Source organism: Castor canadensis, chromosome 9 (genome assembly GCF_047511655.1).
Source record: "Castor canadensis chromosome 9, mCasCan1.hap1v2, whole genome shotgun sequence".
In the NCBI taxonomy this organism is placed as follows: Eukaryota; Metazoa; Chordata; class Mammalia; order Rodentia; family Castoridae; genus Castor; species Castor canadensis.
Window position 1 is genome coordinate 132,939,643 of NC_133394.1, and position 21,107 is coordinate 132,960,749.

A 21,107-nucleotide genomic window follows, 5' to 3' on the forward strand; every position below is an offset into this window, starting at 1 on the left:
ATGCTTATTCTCTATTTCAAATTCATCTTCACCTCTTTAAATTCTAATTTTCAATTTCCTTTTGTTTTCTACTCATATTTCAGTTGATCTTATCTAGTCTTTAGCTTTCTGTACCCAAATCTTCAGATTCTTATATCTAATAATTCTCAACATCTCCAATTAAATATATGATAAGCAGCTCCTATTTAATATTTCCTAAAGAGAACATTTGATGCCTTCACTGAATAAATCATGTTTGCCCTTTCTATTGTATTTTTCATGGAAAAATCATTTTTTTCCATTTTTGAAGGCCAAAAAATCTTTCTTGCACATCTCATATTTGATCCATCAACAAATTTTCTTGGCCATATCTACACATTATACACACAAACCTACCATACTATCCACCAACATCCAGTGTCTAGGTGTCATTATTTTTCACTAGATTGTTGCAATATATCTCCTTTAAATTCCCTTCCTCCCAGTTTTTGCCTTTGCTATGCTAAACTCTATTATCTCTCATCAGTAAGACTCCTCCTTTAAAGGTGAAAATTAAATCATACTACTCACATGTTCACATGCACTCAGTGTAAGCCAAATTTCATGCCATAATTTATGTGATCTCTTCTAACCCTCAGACTCAGATATCTACCTTTATTCACAGCTTCCCTGATTGGTAAACCCTACATATTTCATGGTCATTCTCAGCATGTAGTTGTCATAGGACCTATACAATAGCCCTTTCCTTTCCTTGAGATGCACATTTCCTCAAGATATTCATGGCTTATTTCCTCATTTCCTTCATATCTCTGCTCAAATGACTCCTTTTTTTTAGTCTTCCCTAATTGTCTGACATAAAATAGTATCCCCATGAATTTACTGTACTATTATACTCCCTATTTCAATGAAATACTTATTACCACCTAAAAAGTATTTATTGGTTTATTTTGTTTCTTTCCTCTATGTAAAACAATTTTTGGGTAAAAGAAACTTTTTTGTTGTTTTTCAGTGCTCATGGTCAACACTCATATATGAACAGAAGAAATGAAGGGATAAGTGCATATAAAAATTTTACAAAAACATTTTCATTGTAATAATACTGGATTTCTAAGTTATAAAGATGTTATAGTATTTTTTCAAACAAATCTATAGCTGTGCCTCAATAGGAATAAACTATGAAAATAGAATTACAAAGGACACATTGGAAAACATTGTAGTTTTCAGATAGCTCTGTAGACAGAATTCTTGTCTTTGAGAAGAGTGTCTCTAGTAAGCAGTATTCTGATGGGCTGCTTACATGGTCCTCTTTCTCTGAATATGACATTTATTGCATCATCATCATCATCATCATCATCATGTTTGGGGAATTTGGTGCAATGTGCCAGTGAAGACAAAAATTACACACATTTCTGGTTATATATCACTTAAATTGAGGGATGGCATAAAAACCTTTCTATTTTCATGAAAACAAATATTTACATATTTATTTGGTTAATGCAATTGTATTTCACTGATTAAACAACTGTGATTTTCAGACTCAGAATTTACAGGATACATTTGTCAAAGTTGCCATTACACTTTATGCTGTCTTACAGCAGGATAAGCAAGTTGGAGAAGTACATTTTATTTCCATTGAGTTATTGCTGTCATTAAATACTTATCCCCAGAATGACACAAATCCATTATAGCAGACTTTGTATGACTAGGGTTTTCCATTAATGTAATCTCATAAATTTATTAAAAGCCAAAATGAGGGCTCTTGTTTTTCAAGTGTGTTTTTCAAACAATGATTTCATATTTTCAACTGTAAAAAGCTTGCTTTAATGTAATTAAAAGCAGTATTTATGTCACCCAAGGGCAATTACTGCTTATTTCTGGTCTTATAATTTACCTTCATTAGTTCAGAGCAATGAGGCAAACTCTAGAACAAACATCAGATTGTTAGGATGTTATGAACATTGATCAATTGAACTCAAATATTCAGTGAAGTGCAAATTTTGACATTCAAATAGTGCAAAAATTTGAACGTTATTAAGGGAAGTTGTGTAAACCTCCAACAAGAAAGGAAAGCATACAACTGAATTTGGTCAAACTTATTTTTATATCTTTAAGTGAGAAAACCAATAAGCAAACAAACTGAAGTTAAAACCCATTCACAGGTAAATGCAAGCTTCATGTTTAGGAAGCCAATTTTGGAATCACTGAGGTAGAAGAAATGTTTCATTGGTCAAAGTAGCTACTAAGACTCATAGGATACCTATATCTGTAAAATCTAATAAAGATCATGTATTAATGCTCACCTGTACCTCTGTACTATTTGGAGGGAAATTATTAGCATGCTAATCTTAATTTGAGTTTTTGCAATTACCAAATACAGATCCACCCAGAAGTTAAATTCAGTCTCCTCAATTACCTTTAGGAACTTAGAGATTCATTTGGATGTACACTTTTATTGCAATTTCAAATATTATGTTTCACACTGCTCATACACTAAGTATGACTAAAAATAGGCAAGATATACTTAAATATTGTTACTTCTTCCTATCTAAACACACTGAACAGAATCTGCAGACTAAACAGAATTAACCATTATTTTGTTCTTTAAAGAAACATCAACTAAGTATGCATTAAGTTCTAGGTAGTTAGACTATTTTGAGGATTCAATAAGAAATAAGCAAAATACAGTCTCTGGATACAGATACAATGTTATATTAATGAAGTAATAATAATGGGTATTACTGGTCCTGTTATTTATATTGATGAATTTTTGTTAATGAGGTACTAAAACTTGTAGTACTAGAGCTTATCATGGTCAGTTCTTACATATTAAGCCATAAAATTGATAAGATAATTTATCACTCACATTTTGTAGATGATGAAAGTGTGTGAGAAGTAAAGCAAACACTTTTATGTCATACCTAGTAATTGCCACACTTTGGAAATTAAATAGTATCTTCTGTCTCTAGATTCAAAACTCTTAACTATTTGAACTTTGTCATACCTCTAGAGCCATATAAACAAAACATACCTCTAAAATGTGTTATAGATAACAGCATTAATATAAAAAAGGGCCTGTGTTAAGAAAGAGGGCAAAGAAGTAGGACAAGGATTCAACTCTACTGTCTTGACTTAGATGAAGCAAGTCTACAGAGAATTTATGCAAGATATGACCCAGATGCTGGGTTTTGAAAGATAAGTCAGCATGCATGAAATACACCTATCAGTTGATCAGGATGATGTAATGGAAGGAAAGGATTTAAGCATAAAATATTCTATTTAGGAAGGAATTGCAGAAAGATTATCAGGACCAACAGGTATGCTACTGTGAATCTAGAGAAAGAAAAATGATGAGAAAAAAGGACAAACATTTAAACATCTTACATTCTCATGTTTCCAGATACTTGCCACACATATATGAGAGGTTTTAGAAGAAACTCAGAGCAGCATTTATTTATTTATTTACTTACTTATTTATTTATAGTTTTTGGAAGTACTGGGGCTTAAACTCATGGGTTATTCTTTTTTTTCTGGTTTTTATTTATTTTTATTTTTTCTTCATATGTGCATACAATGTTTGGGTCATTTCTCTCCCCTCCCCCCACCCCCTCCCTTATCACCCACCCCGTGCCTCCCTCTCCCCCCCACCCCCTCGATACCCAGCAGAAATTATTTTGTCAGGTGTTATTCTTACTAGGCAGGTGCTCCACAACTTGAGCCACTCCACCAGCCCTTTTTTGTGTTGGGTATTTTGAGATAGGGTCTTGTGAACTATTTGCCTTGGCTGTCCTCAAACCATGATCCTCTTGATCTCTGCCTCCAGTAGCAAGGATTATAGGAGTGAGCCACTTTTACCCAGCTTATTTATTTATTTCTTTGCAATATTGGAAAATTGTCTTAAGGCATCAAGCATATGAAACAATTGCTCTACCATCTTAGCCACATATTCCATCTAAATGTATGAAATTTTTTATAATTTTAATATTAAAATAACATCAATAAACTATTATTATGCAAACCTAATACTTATCATGAGAGTAAAATAAGTATTACCATTTAAAACCATAAGTTAATTTAAAGAAAACTACCAGGGGTACAATAGCGCAAAGGTGTAGCAAAACATAAAAGCTAAATAAATAGTTTGGAAATTTTATCTAGGTACAAAATAGGGAGTTTGACCTATGAGTGGTAGAGAAATTTTGAAAGATAAAAAGAATTTTTATGTTAGAATTTTTATCTTAAAAGTACTGATATGGATCTACTATTACAAGCCTATTTAATACATAACACAGAAGAATAATAGTTGCTTTGTTTTGTGATGCTGAGTTCTGCATTCTGATTGGATAAGTTAAAGATTTCATATTTAGACATATTCAGAGTGAATACCCAAGCACACGTGTTAATGAGTTGGACAGTGAGAAACTTACGAAGAATTTTTGCAAGGAAAATGACTTCACAACTGCAAGTGACACTCACAAGGAAAACACGTGTCAAAATAGTATAAGCCTATTTCCTACTATAGGATTTCAAATACCTTGTGATCAGACAATAGTTCAAGATACTGAGATCTAAGTAACTAAGACACACAGTAAAAATAGACTGCTGCTTTGTATACTGTACCTATTTGATCTGAATTTTCAGGTGATAGGGTCCAGGGCTTTGTATTTTTTAATAAATTACTTAAGTAATATTTCCCCGTAGTCTCCTTTGGGAACAATTTTTCTCAGATGAATTTTATCCTTCAGTAGGTGGTTGCATCCCACACACTGTCCTACCATATAATGCTATTAAAATGTCATATAAAACGCAAACCAGAGGTAGAGAGGAGGTTTCATTTTGCCCAGCTTCAAATATTGTGATAGGAGTGTCCATGGACCTGGACAACAGTCGTGAGTAAAGCTAGCCAGGTATAAAAGAGTTTTGTCCACTCACTTTAAAACTGTTGTGGCATCTAGTGCTCAAGTGAAGGTCACTCTTGCCCAGCCAGTATGCAGGTTTGGTTCTATATATTTGTATGTTTTAAATGCTTACTTGGAAAACAATTAAAATTAAAATAGACACATTAAATCTGAGGAGTGGTTTTAGCCATAATTCTCTATTCTAAAGCTCTTGCCAAATGCATATCCACCCTCATCATTTTGCACAGAATAAGGAAGAATCTCAAATAATGGCTTATTGCATATGGAAATAAATACATGAACTGCACAATTATGCTTCTAAGTGTTTCTATGCAATAGATTATGTTTTGCTCTGTTACTTGTTATTAATAATGTGAATTACTGATTTTTCTCTGAATGTCACTCTCTGGCCAGGAATCTTAAGAATATAGCACTGTTTAATATATGATGGTAGTGCTAAGTTTGGATATCCAGAGACCATAAAATTTTCTATTGGCAATTTATTTTCTCCTTCAGTAAAGGAATGCATCTAGTTCCTTTATTTCTCCACATTTTAAGTAAAGTAATAGTTGATTGCTTTTTTGTCTTTTAGCCTGACCAGAGATATGGGAGAATGAGTTTCTTCAAATAATGATTCTGAGTTATTAATCATAACAGTACCTGCCAAAAGGATGTGCTCCATTTGGTAGACACCTAGTTTCAAAGAGCAACTTTCCACTTCTGTGCTAAATATCTTCAGCCTTTCTTTTCAAATCTCATTCTCTATCCCTCAACATTTTACTCTCTTTCCCAGGAGTTGACCTATATTGTCACGCCAGGTTGCTACATTGCCTTCTGGCCAATGGAGATCTTCAGAAAATGAAGAAAAGGAATGGAAAAATGAGATGAGGATATATTTTCCAATCATGCTCCCAAAGGATTCCTTCAGCTTGTCATATGTGTTCCCATTTCTTCACTACTGCTGCCGAATGTGAGGTCCATGAACCAATGTTTATGTGAAGAAACATCCAAAATGTAATCTTATAATTTTGCAAATAAATTTTAGATCTCTTGTGTTTAATTTTTTTAAACAAACCTTGCATTTTGTGTTTTTTATTTCATTTTTCTAGTGATTTTATTATATTTTACAAAGTTCCTGTTTGCAAAAGATTGTAAAATAAATAAAATAAATTAAATTAAACCTCTCTCCAATTGGTTTATCTCCATAGATAAAATTACCAGAGTTAGAAACTAAAAATAGAGAATTCCAGTCAATTTTGCATTTCAAAAAGGAACTAATTGGTTTAGAAATAATTTACCAAGTACTGCATGCATTTTATTCTGCAGCCCATCCCCTGAGAGATGCTGTTCAAGAGGGTCTTCTTTACACTTTAAGATTTGTCCCTTAGGATGTACAAGTAGCAGCATCTCCTATGCGAAGAGCAAGGGCCTGTACTATTACTTCTACTTTTGCCCTCTGTGGTAACAATATATGTTCCATCTCTTACGACAGTCTTTCATGATATCAACATATAATATGTCACTAAAAAAAAATGTCATTGTTTGAGACTTCAAATTATAGTACTGTGCAATAGAATGACTCTCTTTACATGAAGAGATTTTATATATGCATAAAACACACACATGAATATATAAAATATGGTCATTTGAGTTACAAAAACCATAGCAACCTTCCTTAAGATATAATTATATCCACATGCAACTTAATGCTACAATACTACTACTAAGATACATAGGGCCTCTAAAACATTCCTAAATGAATAAATAATCATGAAGACAATCGTGCTCCAAAGATTTGAAATAGTACAAGTAGTACATGTGTTTGTACTAAAAACCGAGTCCTCCAATTATTAGCACTGTAATCTTGAGCAAATTCACAAATACAAAACTTTTTAGACTTATTTGTATGTTTTTCTGAACTGATAATATCACAGCTATTTTTGGATATTGCATCATATAATCCTGGAGGACTTTACAACAGAAATGTGTTGTTTTATCTTTGAGATATAGACAGGCTGTCATATTTCTTGCTATTACCATACAGATGTGTATAGGCCTTGTAATGCATAGATATGTGAATGTATGTTTTAACCTTCTAATAGGCTTCCCTAAGTATATGGGTAAATCAAGGTCATGGCATGGCAAAACACAATATATACTGTTGAAATAAACAAGTGTACACTATTTGTTTCTACTGTCATATTTCTTTTGTTTATATTAATACTTTAGTTCAAAACATCATATTAAAATCTTGAAATTGCTGATTACATAACAGTTAAGAAAATAGTTCTAATTAGAAATATATTGCACTGGGTTCTAAATATTCCTCTTCTTATCAGTATACCTCCAACAATTAGTTTCACTGGGAAAAAGGAAAAAGTGAATTGAGTAGAAATGGCATTCACATTGAAGGAAAAATTCTTGTTTGGGAAAGTAAACATAAACATAAATACATGTGTGTATGTGTGTTTGTGTATGTGTGTGTGTCTGTCTGATTTGCCATAATATTGTTCCTAAAGTCTAGGAAATCTTGCCTCACATTGTACAGCACCACAATGTTTTCTAGATAGAGAATTGCAAAATGTATTAACACTAGTGTTCTTGTTACTCCTGATGCCATTTCCAACCCCTTTCAATGATTCTAGACTAACAATAATTTTTAATAAATATTTAATAAACATTAACATAATTTTGATATTGATTATCCATCAAAGTGTGTGTTAGAGGCATGGTCCCCCACTTGACAGTACTGGAAAATGGTGGAATCTTGAAGAAGAGGAGCTTAGTGGTCATTGAGGGGGCATAGATTGAAAGGAATTGTGAGACCCTGATCTCTTTCTTTCTCTCCCTCTAATTTCTTGGCCATGAGGTGAGGGACTGCATTACTACCATGATATTCTAAAACCATGACCCCTAAATAATTCTTTTCTTTCTACAGTGGATTATCTTGGGTGTTTGTGATGCAGCAGGATGCTGACTAACAAAAACTTGTTACTAAAAAGTGGGGCTTTCTCTATTACTATATACCTGATACTGTGGAAAAGAATTTGACATGGTGTTTTAGTTGGAATTTGGAAAAGTTTAGAGAAATAAAAGCTTAGAATCTATAAGCAAAGCTTATTCTAGTGAGTGCTCAAAAGTCAGAGTGCTGGTAGAAAATGGACTGTGCTTATGAAGTTGTAGATGGAAATGAAGATTCTACTGACAATTGAACTTAAGGCCACCTTTGTTATAGTTTGGCAAAGAACACTGATGCATTTTGTCTGTACCCTAATACTTTGTATAAGCCTGAATTTAAATGTGATGAGCAAGTTTATTAGGTAGAGGAAATTTTGAGGTAGCAAAGTACTCAGGATATAGCATGGGTGTCGTTGGTTGGTTTTAGCCAGATTTACAGTCATTATCAAGAGTAAAAAAGGAGCAGATCAGAAAGATTTAACAAATTTGCAGTTTAGCTAGACAAAGTACATGTGTAAATGTGTGATGAAGACAGGTGCAGTAGCCATAGAGATTAGTGACATTAAATGAAAGTCAAATTTTTGCACCAGGACAGTAGTAATCATGCTTCTAAGACATCTCAAGAATCTATAAAGCCATTCCACTTGTTTTAGGCTATCAGTGTAGAAATGCTTATTTCTTTCAAGGACTTTCCTATTAGTAAAGGGTGCCTGGGATGTCTTGTGCACTCAAAGCAACTAGGAATTCCTTTACCTGAGTTGATCTGACAAGGCACTCAGAGGCCACTGAGCCATTGTTGCTATGGGCATTGGTACAGCTCACACTAGTGGTAAACCTTGATATCATCCATGTGATGCTGGTTTTGCAAGCATGAAGAATGCAACAGTTATGGGGTCATGGAGATTTCCCATAAGATTTCAAAGGAAAATATGAAGGCTAGACAATGAGTGGCAGGGTCAGAGTCTCTATAAACAGCACATGATGGTATGTTATATAGAGTTATGCAAGTGAAGATGAAGCTACAGTGGAGGCTCAGGAAGACAAAGGTGCCAGGAACATGGACTGCCTACCAAGGGATGCTGAAGGCAGTATATGTAAAGCCATGTGAACTACCATCAGCACAGCTGCAGGGGTAGGATTGCCTAAACTTTCTGGAGCACATCCCACCGCAGCGTGCCCCAGATGCCTAACAAGGAACTGTAGCATTTAATGGTTGCCCTAATGAGTTTCATTCTTGCTTCAGTTCAGTCCCTCCTCCTTACTATTTTCCTATTCTTCACTTTTGTAAGAGGAATGTTTACACTGAGCCTGCCATAAGACTATATTTTGGAATTACATAACTTTATTTTTGAGTTTTGTAGTTCATAGCTGAGTTTGACCTGATCCTCATAGGAAACTTTGGAGTTGGATGGATTTTAGCAAGCCTTGTACATTTAAGAATTTAGGGAATCTTGAGGATAGCTGAAAGCAATTTACATGGTGAGATGACATGAGCCTTAGGGAGCATGGGTGGAATGCTGCACTATGTATTCTGAATGTCTCTGAAAGGCCTACAAGTTAAAAGTTTTGTCCCCAGCTTGCTGCTATTATAAGATGGTGGGAATTGTAAGAGCTTGGACCTAGTGAGGGTTCTTTATGCCATTGGGAATCCAATATCTTTCTTTTTCTCTCTTTTTCTTCCTGAACATAAGATAAGCTATTTTGCTTTACCATATGTTTCTGCTATGAAATATACCTGCACAGACCCAAAGTAACAAAGCCAACTGGTTAGAGACTATAATCCAAATAAACCTTTTCTCTTTATAAATTGATTGTCTCAAGTGTTTGTTAGAATAATGCTAAACAAACACAAATATGTCCTTCCCAATGTACTTCTCAAGTCTTCAGTTTTGCTTCCCTTAACTTCCAGACTCCTTCTAAAGAACAGCTCCTTTTAACATTTTATCTTTCCTTGCCATTCTAAAGATGAGTACATACTTTGTAGAGTAGTAGAATGTGCAACTCTTCATCATTGGTTTCTGTCTTCTCTTTACAAATACCTGTGCCATTGACAACAAGCTCACTCTCTTCCACAGCTACAATAATATATGTTATCCTCTGCATCTCAGTGTAGTCAATTTTATTTCCATGTTTTCTTGATGAAATCATATTCTAAAAAGCATTAACAATGATTTATTGGTGAATTTTTGATCACACATATAGTAAGAAAGTCAAATATATAGTAAGTACAATACAGGCTTACTTGCATACAGTAAGTAAGTACAGAGAACTAAATTAGGCCAAAGAATGTCAACCTGCTTAAAAATCGTATGTTCTCCCTCATATGTGGACATTAGATCAAGGGCAAACACAACAAGGGGATTGGACTATGAGCACATGATAAAAGCGAGAGCACACAAGGGAGGGGTGAGGATAGGTAAGACACCTAAAAAACTAGCTAGCATTTGTTGCCCTTAATGCAGAGAAACTAAAGCAGATACCTTAAAGCAACTGAGGCCAATAGGAAAAGGGTAACAGGTACTAGAGAAAAGGTTAGATCAAAAAGAATTAACCTAGAAGGTAACACCCATGCACAGGAAATCAATGTGAGTCAATGCTCTGTATAGCTATCCTTATCTCAACCAGCAAAACCCCTTGTTCCTTCCTATTATCGCTTATACTCTCTTTACAACAAAATTAGAGATAAGGGCAAAATAGTTTCTGCTGGGTATTGAGGGGGGGAGTGGGAGGGGGTGGAGTGGGTGGTAAGGGAGGGGGTGGGGGCAGGGGGAGAAATGAACCAAGCCTTGTATGCACATATGAATAATAAAAGAAAAATGAAAAAAAAAAAAAGAATGTCAACCTGCTCATAGTTTCAAAAACCTTTAATGTAATAAAACAGTTCCACTTCAATCAGATATTGAATCCACTCTGCCATATTAATTTCTTTTTTTCTACACAATGTCAGACTCTGTGTGCTAAAGTTATCTAGGAATTTGACATCTCTTTTTACTCATAAAACTAATCCACAACTTTCTTTTTTTGCCCTTGCCTACTTTTGGTATCAAAAGGGAACACATACATACATACACACTGACCAAGGCATCATTAACTTTCCCTCAGTTTAATTAACTTTAAATATGATTTCTTCCTAACTATAGAGCACAAACTTCCCTTTTCTTGGAGCATTTACCTTAAAACACTTGGAGTTGTAGGTTGTTTCTCAGTCTCTTGCCAGTTTTGCAACCCAGTAATAATTTTTTTCAAGGCCCTAGGAACCATCCCTTTCAGATGCAATCATGGCAGGAGAGTGTCCTTAGCTGCTTTTTTCTGTGGGAAGCTAGAAGCCTAACTTCCATAAGTACCAATTACCAAACACAGAAGGCTTCAAGTTGACCATTCTCCCCACTAATAGTCTCTAGAATTTCTCCACTAATTCACCTCAGTGCTTAAAACTTCTTGTCTTTTGTTTCAGTGGAGTTTACACTAATCTCCTTTCCCTATTACAGTGGTCTTGAATAAATTCTACCTTGATTGTTTAATCTGTCTGGTGCAATTTTTCTTGAGTAAATATATACTTTTACATTTTTTTACACTATAGTTCACTTTGGTTTTGTGGTTGTAAGTCCTTAGTAAAATCACCTCATCTTTATATAACATGGGTGTAAGGAGGGAAGCTATGCCAATTCACAATCTTTCCTTAGAAATATCCCTCTGTTAGATGTACCGAATTTTTAAAAATGTATTTTTCCAGGACTTCTACATCTGGATAGCAGGAGAATATTACATGGCTACATAATGTTTCCTGGTTCTAATATCAACGATTGTTTTAAGAATACAGAATGTGAGTTCCCCTTGATATCAATTCCATGACCATCAATTTTTGTCTTTTATTTCTGTATACATTAACCAACTCAGAACAAAGCACATGCTATGACTTATACATATATTGAATGATTTAAGTAATTTGATACTCTGCTCCCTGCTTATATCCCCCATGATGTTCTTTTCATGATTACTCCATATGTAGTTCTTCATAGGATTAGATCCTGCACTATGGTTGGTTCTTCTTCTAGAGCTGTCTTGCTGGAAATGGGTTTGTCCTCATGTAGTGACCTCATAATTGACAATGTCCTTTAGAACTAGTAATAGGATCCTTGTTTGTATATGAGTCCAGCAAACAACCTAGGGGAACTCCACTCTATACAAGAAAGTATTCATTTGGTAGAATAATTTGAAAGACATAATGATTATTTAAATAAGCATTTTAATAATTTTTAAAGATTTTAAATAATTTTAATAATAGTTTCCATTATACCTCCATACAAAGACTTCATAGGTTGAACTCTTGAATCTGAGTAAATTGCTAAGATAAATAAATAAATGAAAACTTGGGGAGGTTTTCATGGAAGATTTAAGAAAATAACTAAGAACAAAATTTTAAAAATTCATCTGTTGGGAAAAGTCAGTGTCCACAGAAGCTCCAAATGATTCAAACAGAAATTCCCATTTTCATCATATTATCTTTATAAGCCATTATCCACCAAGATATTGCAGTGTCCTTTAAAAATATAAATGTGTTAGTGTCACCCTTCTGCTTAAAATACTTCCCTTTGTTTACGAAATACATGCAAACTCCTTTATGTAACTTCTGAGACTGGTCTGTGGCTCAAGTCTTGGTCCAAACTAAGGTCCTTAATCGGTATCTGTCAGTCACATGGAGGGAGGGATCAGAAACCTCTACATGAGTTGGCATTCCTCCCTGCATTTTACTATAACTCAAATTTTGAATTGCACTTCTTGCTAATATTTTCAATGGCCATTTGATGTTTAAAAAGTTGGAAGTAATTCTTAGTGAATGAGAGCACATAATTCTTGATCTTGAGGGTGAAAACAATCACAGTCTTTGTAAACTTTTCTTATGATATTAAAACACTGCATGTGGCCAACATTCTTTTTTAGGTGAATAAAGTAAGTTCAGTTAGGAAAGAAAATGGGTTTTTTTTTGTTGTTTTTATAATTTGAGAACTATTTTGAGAGAGAGAATGATGGAAGTGATATTGCTTCTTTTATGCTTAAAGGAACAAAGAAAAGTCTTTTATTGGACTCAGAAAGAAGTGACACTATACTAAATATTTAAGGAAAGTCTTTAACAGTTTAGAAAAGTTTGAATGAATCCTTTGTGGAATTGTATTCTATAGGAAAAGGAAGAAATACACTGAACTTTAGCATTTATTGTAGTTTCTTATAAGAATTTATATGACTATGAATATCATTTAATATACCACCTAATATCATGCATTTTAATACACTTAAAGAACATATTCTGAAACTTAATGCTAGTGAAGTATGACACTGTTCTGAGAATAAAACTGACTCATTTTTACTGAGGTCTGACTTTTTTTTTCTTTAGCAACAATTTAAATGTCTTTTAAGCACTCACTGAAGGAGTTTTATACTTTATTCTACGCTTGCAAAATGTGAACTGATCTCCAAATCTGACTTTGCTTCATTGCTCAGCAATTTACAAATAGACTTTATGTCACCGTATTAGTCTACCTACATTCTTGTGCCATAAATTTAGGAGGAAAATACAATACCACAGCATTTCAGCTCTCAGGAGATAATTATCCCTCTCTTCTCAGGAAAAACTTCTTCAAAGTAACGAAGGATTCCATATGATAAAAGCAGATGAGACAAAAGTAAAGAGAAGATGGGTCCTTGCCCTGTGGGTAAGGAACAAGCTTAAGAAAGAGGAGAGAAGCTGGTCAGTATAGTTTATGAAAGGCTGATATAACAGTCTGGATTTAAATTACCTGGTCAAACTTGAGATAAAATATAACACAGTCTTAGAAAATCATAGAGGAAAACTTCCTCTTTTTTTCTATTTTCCCTCCCTTTTCAGATTTATCTTGCTAAACCATAACATTCTTGGGGAGAAAAAATAAAACTATCATTCAGGACTGAAAGAGAAAAACTATTTGGTAGAGTTCACATCTTTCTACTTGCTTCAACTTTGCTTAGTAAAAAAAATACACCTGTCTTAATCCATTCTGCTGTTCTAACAAAATATTTTAGTCTAGACACTTTACTGCTCACAGTTCTAGAGGTTGGAAAGTCCAAGCACCAAGGAAGTAGTAGATTCAATGTCTCAGGAGGTTCTCATTTCATTGATGGAAACTTCTTTGTGTCTTTGCAAGATAAAAGGAATAAATCAGCTCTCTTCTACCTTTTTTATAAATGCACTAATATTATTCATGAAAAAGTAATGGGTTTCAATATATGAATTTTGGAGGGGACACCATAGAATCATGTAAAACAAATAATTCTGACTTAATGATGTGGTAACTATATAAGAGAGATTTTGTAAGACTACAATGGGATCAGGATCATGACTTTTCTTTTCAATTAATGCATAGTCCCATAAACCTTAGGTGTGAAATAGAGTGAGATTCCAATGTCAGACTTCTTTTTTGTTCATATAAATAACATGGTTCTTATGTTTGGTTGCATATGTTGATTAAATGAGCAGGCTTCAGGAATCCTCATGTATAGTTTAATCAATTTAGATGAGTATCACTAAGGATTGTACATGTCTTGCACATAAAATAGCTCCAAAGGCTCACAGTTATTTTAAATATTATAATTTTTCCATGATGATATTGTAGTTCATAGTAAGGTACTATTTTAGAGGTACCTAGATAAATTTCAATCACTTTTCCCATACATTTGAATAGAATTACTTTTCTTTGACTATAAAATGCAGATAACATTACCCACCTGATAGAAAACTTATAAGGATTACAGATAATGGGTATTACCTTGTACGTAATCACTGAATAAAAAGCTACTAGAGCAGTATTGATGATGTGGGCATATTTCTAAAGAGTTATGTCTGATAATGGGTATCCTTTTCCTCCTGCAACTTTGGCCAATTAGAATCTATTACTGTTTTTCCATCAGAAAGTTGATGACTGTGAGATTTATGGAGGAATAAATTTATTTCAAACTTTAATTTTCGTGCTTTAGAATTTGACATTCCTTTTCTGTCTGTAATTATGGATATTTGATATGTGATCAGACATCCCAAGTGTCAATCCCCAAAATCCTATCCCAAAAATACTATCATTGATCCAAAGAGAGGCATGTAACCCAGTGTTGGACAGTCAATGAAAGTCCGTCTCAGGAATTTGAACTAATTTCTGGAAGATAGAGAGCTTCCTTTGTAGTGCTGGGGTCGACACTGTAAATACACAGAATCTATTACTGTTGATCTGCTGTCACCATGTATGTTCCACTAACATGGAACATACATGTTAACATGGAATGTAAGCCCCCAGCTTACAATGCTCTCTCAAGCTTAGTAATGTCATGGGTCATTAGCAATTCTTTTTTCTTTTGCTCTGGCCAGTCTATAGTCTAGGTTACATTTTCTGCCATTTTCAACAAAAATATTCCTACTTTTATACACATTAAGTTTTTTAAAAATTTAGTTAATTTTCCTTACCCTTCTAGAGCCTTATAATCTAAGATTTGAAAATAGACAACTATTTATAGTTCAACAAAACATCATTCATTCTTATATTTTATATGCATTAATACCGTAATATAGAATAGCTATCATTTCTTCTTGGCACACTACACCTATTTGCTAAAATTTGATTGGATATTAAATCCTTATTCTTATTCCAATTTTCCATAAAATTTATCTTCCCCTTCTTCCTTCCTATTACCTCTTTTTTTTAAGGTATAGGGATTTGAACTTAGGGCCTACACATTAATTTTCTCCACCAGCCCTTTTTTTGTGTGTGTGATGGGTATATTCAAGAGAGGGTCTCGCAAATTATTTACCCAGCTGGCTTCGAAACATGATCCTCCTGATCTCTGCCTCCTGTGTAGATAGGATTACAGGCATGAGCCACAAGCACCCAGCTTATTACATCTTATTTATATTAATTTGTTAAGGTTATAGTATACAACTGAAAGCAATATTCATGATTCATTCATCTTTTAACTTCAACAGTTAGTATAGTGGCTAGTACAATGTAGAAACTCTATTAGTATTATTGAATTAACTGAATTAAATTTTCCCCAAGTAAATAAAACCTCAGGCTGGCTTCATAAATGCAATTATAATTTCCTCAACAAGGGAAGCAATCTCTGAAATGTTTGACCATGCCTGAAAATTTGTCTACAGTTCTGGTTCAGCACTTTTTAAGGATTAGGAGGAATAACCACAAATTAGAATATTTCTATATGAAATTCTCAGGCTAAATTATTGAAATGATTGTATTACAGCAACTGAAGAAGCAACATATCTATTCTTATAGTTATTTTTGGTATTTGGAGAATAATTCTATGTTGAACTAGACCATGCCACTAAAATCATTTGAGAAAGCTGTTAAGACACCTTTGAATATGCACAAAATAAGTTAGACAAATAGAGATGTATACTCTGCTTTTTCAAATAATGTCAAAGCACTATATCATATAAAAAGTGACCAAAGACAGAAGGTTAAATTAGAGAACTTCAAAGACCTATAAAATATGCAAGGATTTTTAATTCAATGAAGGTTTGGAAATATCAATGAACTATAATTCAGGAGACCAAGACAATACACAAATTGTAACCATCTTGTAATTATCCTGTAACTCTAAAATCCTTTGAAGCCATTTGTTCACACTCATTTCCCTTGCTAATGAGTGAATAGATTGTGAAAGACTTTCAATACTTAAGACTTATGTGCTCTATGTTATTGCTCATGTTTTCTTTAAATTAATATTTCACCTTTATAAATAAATATATATATATATGTTAAAATGTTTAACAATATCTGAAAGAACTAAAACAATTAGCACACAAATCATAAGTGATATATTTCTGGAATGAAGCAAAAACTTTTATTACCATGCATTTAAAATGGCTATATAATTAATAATTGGAAGAATATGTTTCTTCCTGGTTTATTTGCTTTAGTCTCTGTCATTGAACAATACCTAGCCTTGAGAGAATTTATTTCCAATATCTCTCAGACTTATTAAATTATATTTGCCACAAATTGCTATGAAAATTACAAGCAAGAGCAAACGAATATCATTAACACTAATTGTGGAATTTCAAAAGAATTAGAAATTTGTACCAGTAATTTTGGACTAGTATGAAAAATAGAAATATAACATAAATCATATGTTTTTCAATAAATAAACTAAGAAATAGTATACACATTTCAGGAAGATAAAGGGACATGTATCATATCAAGCAATTATTAAATATAAGTATTAAGTATATATTCACTACAGAATTGAGTGCATTGGGGTAAATCAGGGAACGACTGCAGTTTTAGTGGGATTGTAAAAGACTCATAATGAAAACATCGTTCAGACAAAATGATCATCTTACTAGTGGATGCATGTAATAGTTCCTTAAAGGATAATATACAAGTGAGGTAAGAAGGAATCATTTATTTCTTTTAGCAATTTTGTAAAAGTTTTGTATGACAAATTGTTTAAGAACTAAGTTGAAAGTGGAATTGGAGTTGACTGAATATTTTTATAAGTGATGTAGCAGAGAGACTGTGGCTTGTCAATTACTCTAATCACTCCACAGGCTGAAATATTAAGTTAACTTGGAACCTAATTCAAAATCTCACTATTGATATACATAGAAGTCATGTGGAAAACAACAGGAACAAATATAAAGTTATAGTTTGGGGAAAATAATTAAACTCACACTTATAGAAGAACAAAGTTTGTGGGACATAATTTGATCCTTCCAAACCCCTCACTCTTAACCATCAACAATTAAAACAAATTTTTAAGTTTTAAAAAATAATTTATTTGAATTATTGTACCAGCATGGTGATTTGGTTTAAAAGGACAATATGATAATGCCTCATTTAGAAAGAAATAAGAAATAAACAAAATTATAATAAATAACAAGTGTCAAGCATTTACTTTGCACTAAACTTATAAGCTAGCACATGTATAAAATCTCTTAGAGGTCCTATTTTAGAACTGAGAAAACCAGGACTCTTTTAAAGTTAAAAGCAACAATTCTCAAATGGGGAGTGAGTAAATTTGGTCTTTAGGACACATTAGGAAAATCAGTCTGGAGACACCTTTGTCACTGGTGATGAGGAGAAGGGTACAACAGGCTTCCATTTAGTAGAAAAGGATTTTGCTATCCATGGTACACTGCATAATACAGCTCCCAAACCAATAAACATTATCTGACCTGTAATGTCATCAGTGTAAAGATTGAAAAACTTTTGTTAAAAAATATCCCCAGAAAATTCATTCTGAAACTCTTAGCCTTTGTATTTATAGTTGTCCCACTTCATATACAGATGGGAAAAACTTAGAGATCAATAAAGATAAAAGGTTAGTTTGAGAAGAATCAATTTAGAATGTAACACATATATACAGGAAAGCAATGCAAGAAATCTCCCTGTGTAGCTATTCTCATCTCAACTAGCAAAAACCCTTGATTCTCCTTATTAGTGTTTATACTCTCTCTTCAACAAAATTAGAGATAAGGGCAAAACAGTTTCTGCCTGGAAGCAAGGGGATGGGGGGAGAGGGAGGGGGTTGGGAGGAAAAGAAGGGGGGGAGGAGGGAAGGGGGGAGAAATGACCCAAACATTGTATGCACATATGAATAAAAGAAAAAAAATAAAACACAGGAAAACACTTAAAAAATTATATGTATGCATATATAATAATATATTAATTAATGTAAATATGATTAATATATTAATAAACACATATATATTTTATACATATATAAAGATTTGACATAGAGCAGACTAGTATATGAAATGAATATTAGTTAAGAAAGATAGTAAAGGATAAATTATTTTATCTCATGCATTAATAAAAATATGAAAATCATGAATAAAATGTTGAATAAACCTAGAATTTGTCCCACAAATTTTGAAATCACAACAGAGCAAAGCCAAAAAACAAATGCAATGCTTGGAGTTTTAAAAAAATAAACATACTTGGAACATCAAGAATAGCTTTATAAAAAATTTTTGTAGATAATATGTACATACATGTATATATATATATATATATATATATTAATTTGACCTTAATGCATAGATAGGTTTTTATAAAAACCATACTATTTGCACATCTAGATTAGTTCTCTGTTTTCTTTCTTTAAATTTCCTCTCTCAACTTGTTTTTCCTTCTCCTCTTCTACTCTCCCCTCCCCTTACTTCTCTTTCTCTTCCTCTTCTGCCTCCTTCCCTTCTCATTTGCTCCCTTTCTTTCCCTTATTTTCTTGAGCCAGCATTTGCTAATTCCCTAACATGTTTTACAACGATGAAAACTAAAGTTGCAATATCTATTTCCTTAAAGTTTTCAGTGAAGTAGGGAAATTATACTCATTACAAAGTAATTTCATTAATAGTGTTGAAAGTGATATAATAGAGAAATGATATTATATGATAATGTGCTATTGACCAGTAATACACAAGATGGGGGGTATTTTGATAAAAAAATGAGGAATGTTTTTTGTGTAATGTCAATTTTGAGTTAGGTAAAGATGGAGAAGTAAATGAGTGAAAAAGGAATTCCAGGCAGAGGAGTTCCAATCAATCACTGAAGACCTGGAAGATAGTAGATGATGTTCTTCCTGCTTATATTGTTCTTCCCATTTTTGTTTACAAAGTCACTATCCTTCAGATATTTGCTATGAAATTCATTCTCTAGGAAGTTTCCCTTGATTTCTGAGACTTAGTCAAATTCTTCTATAATGGTTAAAATGCCATTACATTCTTCTCTTTCATGCTTCTTGTCACTGTTTTAAATTTACATTTTTATATAGTTTTTTGATCAATATCTGTCTCCCCACAAGACTTTAAGAACCACCATGACATGGACCAATTCCCATTTTGCTTACCCAATATAGCACAACAGTTTCAATAGTTACTCAATAAGGTACGACACACATAATATTGTTAAAGTATTAAGTACTGTCTACAGCCTGGAGAATTTTGATTTGAAGGAGAATAATGAAACCAATTAAGAAAGGTTCTCCTTTATCTTGTTAAAATTATTGGACCCTATTCTATAAGTGATGGAAAACTGTTAGAATTCTTCAATCACTAATGAGGGTTCATATTCATATTTTAATCTTTAATAGCTTACTTTAATAATAATATAAAAGATGCATATGATGATACAAATAAAAATTCAAGATACATTAATAATCATGAAATATTACAGTAGTCTAGGGGTGAATGATGTGGTACTTAGTAGAACAATGGTGCAATGTACAAAAGAAAGAACTCAGTTTCTAAATCTGAATACACACAAAAAGGTAAATTACACCCATCACAACAAAGTCCTGTCACAGCAATTTGAATTTTTTTGGTAGCACTAGGGTTTGAACTGAAAGCTTCACACTTGTTAGGCTGATGGTCTACCACTTAAGTCATGTCCTGAGGCCTCATATACCTTTTAGTGACACAATTCAAGTTAATTAGGGGAAATTATTTTTTCCTGACTATCTGCTATGCTTACAAAGTGTATGGTGTGGATCATGATGTCTGTTACTATTCTTCAGAGAAACTCTTCTTTTGAGATTATTTATGACAAATCCATCAATGCATTATTGTGCTCTAAATAAAATATATTCTTTAGGCATAAAAGTAATATCCTGTCTTTATAAATGTTGCTGCAAAAAAAAGCTAGATACATGATGAGTCTTCAGAGTCTGAAAACAACTTATTATTGTGGATTTGATTTTAAAATGAAATCATAAGTTATATGCAGCACTGAAAATTATAAGGTTTAATGATGAACTTTACTGTAACTCTCATCTGAGACAAATGTTGCCATAAAATCCTAAATCATCATTTAATGAATTGACAGAAGCTCAAGAGTGTGAGATAGTGCCAGGTAGGGAAAAGATTTAAAGGACACGTGAAAAGAAACCAAGTCAGGAGATAAAAATCTGCTCTTCCATTCAGCCCTGGACACAGAGAAACTCTCAACTTTCATCTCTCCATGGTTCTGAGGCTCACTGGACAGCCTTGATCTGTGCAGGAACTAGTCTCTCATTTTTAATGCTCCAAATGAGACAAAGAATTAGCTAGGTGAAGCATCTGTTCCTGCACACACTGGACAATGGATAAATTCTGTATTTAGTGTAGTGACAAACAAAGGGGACAATGATCCAGAAATGTAAATCACAGAAAGGATTTTCCCTAGTGTTAATAGCAGGTCAGTAACTACTCTGAAAAGGAAAGAGACAATAGATCTCTATTGGGAATCCAGCACTCCTTCT

The 21,107-nt window shown here is 33.2% G+C and overlaps 2 long non-coding RNA genes across 3 annotated transcripts in view; one reads left to right on the top strand and one right to left on the bottom strand.

Moving 5' to 3' along the window:
* LOC141410778 (uncharacterized) overlaps nt 1-5,808 on the top strand; it is a 51,575-nt gene extending 45,767 nt beyond the window's left edge. Inside the window, exon 3 of the long non-coding RNA XR_012435562.1 lies at nt 5,668-5,808. This is a non-coding gene — a long non-coding RNA (uncharacterized lncRNA). The remainder of the gene's footprint in view (nt 1-5,667) is intronic.
* Nucleotides 1-21,107, bottom strand: part of LOC141411000 (uncharacterized) — a 483,550-nt gene that overhangs the window by 146,594 nt on the left and 315,849 nt on the right. The window lies entirely within an intron of this gene.